This window comes from Marmota monax, unplaced genomic scaffold (assembly GCF_021218885.2).
Source record: "Marmota monax isolate L192 unplaced genomic scaffold, Marmota_monax_Labrador192_F-V1.1 WCK01_AAM20220418_F8-fsc00253, whole genome shotgun sequence".
In the NCBI taxonomy this organism is placed as follows: domain Eukaryota; kingdom Metazoa; phylum Chordata; class Mammalia; order Rodentia; family Sciuridae; genus Marmota; species Marmota monax.
Window position 1 is genome coordinate 2373029 of NW_026695237.1, and position 8231 is coordinate 2381259.

Consider the following 8231-nt stretch of genomic DNA (forward strand, 5'->3'; position numbering starts at 1 on the left):
CAAAGCTGTGCTCAGGGCATAGTAGCACACACCAGTAATCTCAGCAATTTGGGAGATTGAGGCACAAGTACTGCAAGACCCAGGCCAGCCTCAGCAATTTAGGGAGATCCTAAGCAATTTAGTGAGACCCTGTCTCAAAATAAAAAATTTAAAAAATTACAAGGGGCCAGGGATATATATCTGTGGTTAAGCGCCCCTGGATTCAATCCCCAGTATCCTCCTCCCTCTTCCCAAAAAAGAGAGGCAATCTGGTCTTCCATTGTTTTTAGACATTAAAACATTTTGTTATTGTTGTTGTTGGTTAAAAACAAAGGAATACTTATAAAGTCCCAAGGCAGCTGCAGAACTATTGGATTTTTTTTTTTTTTTGTTTAACTAAGGGAAAACAATCCATTTGATGTAACATCCTGGGAAATCAAGATGGACAGTGACAGATGATTTATCTAAACTACAATGTTTACTTCATAAATATTCTATTTATTTATTTATTTGGTTTTGTTTGTTTTTGGTGCTGGAGAATTGAATCCAAGGGTGTTCTACAACTGAGCTACATCTTCAAACCTTTTCATTTTGAAACATGTTCTCGCTAAATTGCTGAGGCTGACTTTGAACTTAAAATCCTCCTGCCCCAGCTTCCTGAGGTACTGGGTTTATAGGTATGTGCCACCACACCAGGACAAAGAGACAAATCAAAATTCAGAGCTATAAGCAAAAATGTTTTCAGAAGTATTTACTCACCTTTCACAAGTATACAGTTGTCTCTTGGTATCCATGGAGAATTGGTTCCAGGATCCAGCCTGGATATCAAAATCTGTGATGTCTCAAGTTCCTTTTACAAAATGGTTTAGTATTTGCCTATAATTTAAACATATCCTCCCATATACTTTAAATCATCTCTGGATTACTTATAATACTTAATACAATGTAAATGCTATGTAAATAGTTATTATACTGCATTGTTAAGGGAATAATGAAGAAAAAAGTTTGTATGTATTCAGTATACGTACAACCATCATGGACCTAATTACAATTTTCTATATGTAATTGGTTGAATCCAGATTATGGAACCCATGGCTACAGAAGGTTGACTGTATGTAGATTTACAAATGACTTCATGTAGAACTTCTTTAGTTACCTTTGTAGATTTAAAACAATTTAATGTCCATATAAGCCATCAGTGTAATAAAGTGAAGGCCACTTGGCATTTAAATCTTCCTCATAGCATTAGTAACTGGCAGAGCCGCTGATAGCCTGTAGTCCATATTAAAAAGGGAAAAGTTAGCTCTATTAGATCATGGCGTCCAATTCCTCCTAATGCAAGTGCAAACTTTGTACCCTAGAAGCAGGTGAGGGGGTTTAGAAAGGATGGAATGTTCCACTGCCAGAGTCCCCCAGCCCTAGCACTATGCTCACAGAGGAGTCCCCACCTCTTCCCAGCCTTGGCTGCCTGCCTCCTTCAGAACTTTTCAGAGAGAAACTTTCCTTTCTATTGAAATGCTGATGACTCTACTTGCAAAATTCTGCTTGCTTTCTGAGCTTTAATAAATCCTGGATTAGTATGAAAACCACTCATGCACTGACTCTCCACATTTTCCGACGAGTTGTCTGGAGCTGACTTCTTCTTTGTGAGTAACTTCCCCAGAGTTTGGAAAATTGCCCAATGACAGGAACTTAGGACCACCAGATAAACTTCTCAGAGAGGAGCAAGCAAACTTATCCTTGTTGACCCCAAAAGCTGGCACTGGACTGTCTCCCTCTTTCCTCTCTTTCCTTTCTTGCTCAAAGCAATCCAGTATGTACCTTATTTCCCCTGGGGACTCAGGCATGCTAGGCAGGTACTTGCCAACTGAGCTATACCCCCTAACCCTTATGTTACATTTTATGACCAAGAATGAAATTTGAGTGCCCACCTAGCACCTTGAATTTACAACATGTGGGTTTTGGGGTGACTTTTAGCTTTGCTCTTTCTTAAGATTCCACTGTGATAGGACTTTCAGGGGTAGGGGCCAGCCTTTTTTCCAGTTACTTCCATTCGGTTCTTCACTGTCTTCAAATGTGTCCCTCTAGATTTCTAGGAAATTGTAGTATGACAACTCTCTAAAGGATCACACTGACATTTTCAGTCTTAACATTTTTGGCTGGCTGGTACTTCATTGTGCTCATAGCCACTTTCAAAATTTCCAAAATGTCCTTTCTGCCTCCACTTTGCCTTCCCTCTTTCCTTTTGCACTTCTTGCACACAGGGTGAATCTGCATGAGCCAAGGGCCTCAGCCTTATTATATTAAGGTTTCTGTCACCTTCTTAGCAGGTGTTAAGCTGAGGTGTGAGCAGGAGCACATGGGTACTTCATCATAGCATTGTGAGGTGGTACCGTGGCAGTTAATTGCAGAGATAACCATTCTGGGGCAGCTGAAGTCAATACAATTAAAGGAATTAAAGTATTTGGGTGAATAGAATGTTTAGCAACTGACTGGTTTGTAAATGCATTTTCTCAATCTACAAAATGATAAATGAAATCTGCTTCAAGTACAATTTTTTTTAAATTGTAGCAAAATACAGGTAGCATATATAATTTACCATTTTAAGTGTATGATAGTAAATATATTCCTAGCATGTGCAGCCTCGACCCGGTACCACCCATCTCTGGGATTGTTTTCATCTTGTAAAACTAAAACTCTGTACCCATAAAACACTGACTCCCTGTTTCCTTTCTCCCTAGCTTCTGGCAACCACCATTCATTCTATTTCCTGTCTCTGAATTTGTCTATACTATTTGTCCTTTTATGTAGGATTTATTTTATTTAGCGTAATGTCCTCAAGGTTCATCAATATTATAGCATGTGTCAGAATTTATTTCTTGAAATTAAGATTGGCCAGTGCAGTCATGCTGGTCGGTAATCCCAGTGATATCCAGAGGCTGAGGCAGAAAGATCATGAGTTCAAAATCAGCCTCACCAATTTAGCGAGACAGTGTTTTAAAATAAAATATAAAAAGGGCCGGGGATGTGGCTCATTGGTTTAGCACCCCCTGATTATTTTTTATCAGAATAATAATAATAATAATAATAACAACAACACAACTGAAATTAAGACTGATGATATTTCATCCTTTGGTTAGATCACATTTTATTTGTCCCTTCAATGTAGGTCAATTCTTACTTATTTTTTTAAATAGTGAAGTTTATATTTTGACAATGAGAGGTTGGACAGTCAGTGGAATGTAGTAGAAAGAGCACTGAACAGCATAACAGGAACCTGGGGCTTAGTTACTGTTCTGTCTCCAGTGATCTGGAATGGAGAGTTCCCACCAGATTGGGCTGGAGGAGCTCTTGTATCAGAACCCATTGGGCTGTCTGGAAGGAATGTAGATTCCTTGAATTCATCTCTGGAAGTAGGGCCTGAGGATCTTCATTTATTAGCATTTTTTATTTTATTTCTTTTTATTCATTTTTATTTTTATTCTTTTATTCAGGAATCAAGCCCAGGGATTCCTGCATGCTACAAGTGCTCTACCCCTGAATTATATTCCCAGCCCAAGAGAGGACCTTCATTTCTAAAAAGCTCCGCAGGACTTTCTGTATATTTAGGTTTGTGAACCATTGCTCCAAATCTCATTTTTCCATCTGGACTAGATCAGAGATTTTCCTAACCAGGTAGTACCCTTGCTCAGAACACCAGGGTTTCGTATGGGGACAATGGGGACTCCCAGGTAGATGGGAAGAAGGCCCAAAAGCTAAGGGGAAATTCAGTGGTACCCAACTAACCAGATGAATTCTACTCTCTCATTTGCCTCTTAAAAGATTCTACAGAATTCTTAAAAGTAAATTTAAAACCAACAGGGCCAAAAAAGTATAACTGTTAAATTTCAAATTTCATTTTAAATAAATTTTAAAATTACAAATAAGTGTTTGAAATTATCAATGAGTTTTAAACATGACTGTTTTATAAACTTAATGGGTTAATTCTCATTATGGATTAAAACATAAGCTTGTTTTAATTTAATTTTAAGCTCTGGCAAAAGGTTTCCATAGAGCTTTGGATGTCCCTCTTGTGAAGCTGCCAAACAGTTCATTTCTATAAATGGGTACTGAGTATGCCAAGTAAATGTGCACTGCAGAATGCATATTTTGATCCATATGTCCAAAGTATACCTAATCTCAATATTTCTAATTTTCTGTTGAAAAACACGATTTTCAGACATTTGAGCAAAGCTGACTCTGACTCTCTGACTCTCCACCTATGGCTTGTTTGCTTTCAAAAAAGGCCCTTTACCTCTTTGTAGGAGACCTTGGGAGAATTCTTTCCCTTCCATCCCTTTCTCTCATCCCACTTAATGGATCCATCTTGAGAATTGGCCCCTGTGTGGTACAGATTCCCACTATTGCCCTGGTCATTGTGGACACCTCTACCCGGCCCATAAGATCATCTTCTCTGAGGACCTGCACCTGGGTCTGAGGGATTGCCTGCCAGCCTCTTCATGCGGCCAGGTCTATAACTATTGACATTGGAGCCATGTGCTGCCATCTTTGACCAAAGGACAAGGTATTAGAAAGAGCCATTAAGAGGAAAAAGAAGAATGGATTATATGTGTGGAGAGAAGCAGAAATGAAATCCCAGAAACCCTGGGTTTCTAAAGGCTTTGTGGTTTCTAGCTCCAGTCCCTGACTAAAAACCAATTACGCGCTTGGGTTCCATGATACACCCCTGCATGTTATAACAAATGCTCCACCTCCTTTTTTTTTTTCCTCTCTAGATTTTGCTTAAGCTAACTCAAGCTTGTTTCTGCTGCTTTCAATTTTAGAGTTATAACTAATATACTCTGCAAAATATGTCTAATCTAGTTCATAGGAGTATTATATGACCCAACTGAGATACTGTCATATGTCATATTAGTATTACATAGGTGACATAGGGTAGTGGGGGCTAGATTGTTAGCATTAATGCTAATTTATCTTATAGTATTTTTGTTATTACTGTCTGAATGTCCCTTTTCCCCTTTGAAAAATATTGGATTTCTAGACCCAATATTCTAGTTTTTCTCTTATTTGGAATAAAGCATTAAAGACTGGAAGGGGTTTTGAAATGCAAAGAAGAGGGTGGTGATTTCAAAAAGCAAATATTTTCAAGTAAGAGTAACATATCTGAAAAATAATTGAGCACTTTCTATGTTCCAGGAAAGGTGCCAGGAATATTCATTCACTCCTTACTTGTTTGCCCAGAGCTCCCTGTTTCCTTCCCCTCCACAGCTTACCCTCTACTGTGGGAGGAGAGGACAGTTACTGTGTGTTCTGTGTGTTTGTTTTCCTCTTGGAAAAGAAAGACAGGAAGGGACATAGAGGAAGGCATCTGACTCAACTCAGAAAGCATTCCTGGAGGGAATGATGCTTACACTGAGATCTGAAGAATGAATGCAAGTTGGAAAAGGTTACTGAGAGAAGAGTGCTGTAGGAAAAGAGTCTGCTCAAAGCCCTAGGGGTGGAGCATCATGTGCCAGAAGCTCTGCATAGGGGATGCTGGTGAGGTGAGCAAGGCCCTGAGTGTGCAGAACTTCTGAATATGTCAAGGTTTCTGAACTTAACCTGGGGTCCTGGGAGCTGCTGCAGGTTTTAGGCACGCAATAAACCTGAAAAAGCTTATACTCTGGAAAGATCCTATCTTCTTTGCCTCGTGGAGAAAGGTGTAGTGGTGACCATGTCTAGAGTCAGGGAGACTGGACAGGAGGCTGTTGCAGTCCTCTGGGTAGGAAAGAGGACACTGCCCTGAAATGTGTGTTAAGAGTAATAGAAGGGTGTGGGGAGAGAGAAGGAAGTAGTTGGGATGATAATATTCCAAATGATTTTACTTGTTCCTCACCTGTAAATAATTATGATCCTCATTTTATAGGTGACATAGGGTGGTGGGGGCTGGATTGTTCCAAGCTCACATAGCTAATAAGTGGAACTGAGGGCCCTGGGGTACTAGAATATGGTCATTGCTTTCTTGTAGTCTCTTAGTACAAATTGGTCCCCTAGGAGGACTTAAGAGAGATGAGATATAGGGCAAGTGACTTTAATTTTGAGAGAAAAGTTGTAGATTCAAGTCCCAAATGGTTTTCCAGGAGAGCAGGCCTGGTGGAGTGTGGTCTATGGAGGACCTGGGGAAATGAGAGGAATAGCATGAGAGGGCAGGAACAACAAGTACTAGGGGCTTCAAGAGGGGGTACCTCAGGATAAGGTAAAAGGTCACAAAATCAAATACTAACTACTTAACAGATTTGTTTAACTGATCTGTATGTCTTAAAGAAAGACAGTCTTTGAGAGAAGTTTACTAAGGCTATAGTAGAGCTGCATAGTAGATCTGGACAAGAAGTGGAGCAAGACTCAGGGTGAGGGGATAGCCAAGGCACAGGACACATGCACAGCATTCAGACCGGGCTCCTGCATAAACTGTGTGATCTGGGACAGCTGATTCAGCCTCTCCTGGCTGTGGAGCTCCACTTAATGACAATAACATGTCCTAAGAAATGTGTCACTAGCAATTTTGTTGTGTGAACATCATAGAGTGTGCTTTTGCAAACAGAGATGACCACGACATCACTGGGTGACATAATCTCGTGGGACCACCATTGTATACGAAGTCTGGTTTTGGCTGAGATGTTGTTATGCAGCATCTGACTATATATCATCCAGATATATTGCTATTATCTATTTAAGCCTTCTCTGAAGAAAGACTGTCAGTCTGGTCCTTGGCACTCACTACTCCCCAAATCTTCAACCCTTCCCTAGGAGGAGTCTCTTTGGAATTGCAAGATTGCTAAATTGAATGGTGACCTTCAATAGCTGTCAGTGGATGAAACAGCTAATTAGTTTCCTGTCCCAATGCCTTGTCGTTCTCCAAAGATTAGAGGGAAAGACTCAGAAAGAATTAGAACTGGTTTTCAAAACACTTGAAACAAAGAGAGATGACTTTAGCTTTAAGGATAAAGAAAAATTTCCTTTTATCCATTTGGCTGCCTGGTACCACATCTTAAATTTCAAACTTCTCCAAGGGCACCTAGGACCAGGGACTGAGAGAAATGGAGAAAAGGGAATTTTAAAGGGAAAAATAAGAGAATAGGGGAGAGATTTAGGGATTTAACTCAAGTTAGTGAGTTTTGGTTTCAAGAAAAGTTCAGTTTGACTTAGCAACCCAGATGTATCTGATTTTCAAGTAGCACAATTCAAGTTAGAACACTGGACAGAGGTTTGAAAGAGCGACTAGGTTGTATCAAACTCCAGAAGGTACTTATTGTGGAAATTTATGTGCATACAGAAGAACTCACAGAGAGGACCCTATGAGAAGGTTGGCCCTTGCTTTTCCTCTCCACTTTCTCACTGAAGAAAGGGCAAAACAGCTTGGGACAGAGGGCGGGTCAATGCAGCCCTGTCTCTAATGACTCCACGAGACTCAAGACTCAATTGTGTTTTTTTTTTTTCCTCCCCAGAGATGAGTGTCATTCCTTAACTTTCCCTTTTGAATATTGTTTTCTGTCTGCCTTTTTAATTAGAGCTAGATACTCAATTAACAAGGAAGAAAAAAGAGAAAGTCTTTTCAAGCCAATTTCCTTGTGCTCCAAGAGTGCTTCTGAGGTTAGGTCAGCACCTACTGTGTTGTTTACCTCTCTGGCTCTTGACAGGATGGCATGTGACTTGGCCAAAAGCTGTAAATGGCCATAGCAATGATCACTACTGTCTTTGCTTCAGAGACTGCTCTTTAATGTATTGGCAGACAGTAACAGTTTTGTTTACTAGGATAATGTTTTTTCAAAATATTATTATCATTATTAGTATTGCAACATCTATCAAAGAAAGAGAAAGCAACCATACCAAGCCAAAATTAGAGGCCACTGTGCTGTATCAAGGACTTTGGGTTTCCTGTTGATTAGCCTACATTTTTCTTCACACCAAGACTTACCGCCCCATCTCACCCCTCAGAAAGCTGAACAGTAAGAAGTAAGAAGTGGACAGGACATAAATGCTTTGAAGGGAAACGGCACACTGTTTCTAGGCTACACCACTTTTTTTCAGGTTGCTTAAAAGAAGTTATATTTACTCTATTTTTAGGGCAGTTCTTTGAACTTGGGGGAAATAAGACATCTGCCAAATTGGCAACTCCCTGCCTTACCCTACTAATCATAAGTGCTTCCAAACTTGACTGTGCTGGTATTTATGAAGCAGACCAAGAAAATGGTTTGAGTGTTCAATGAAATTAA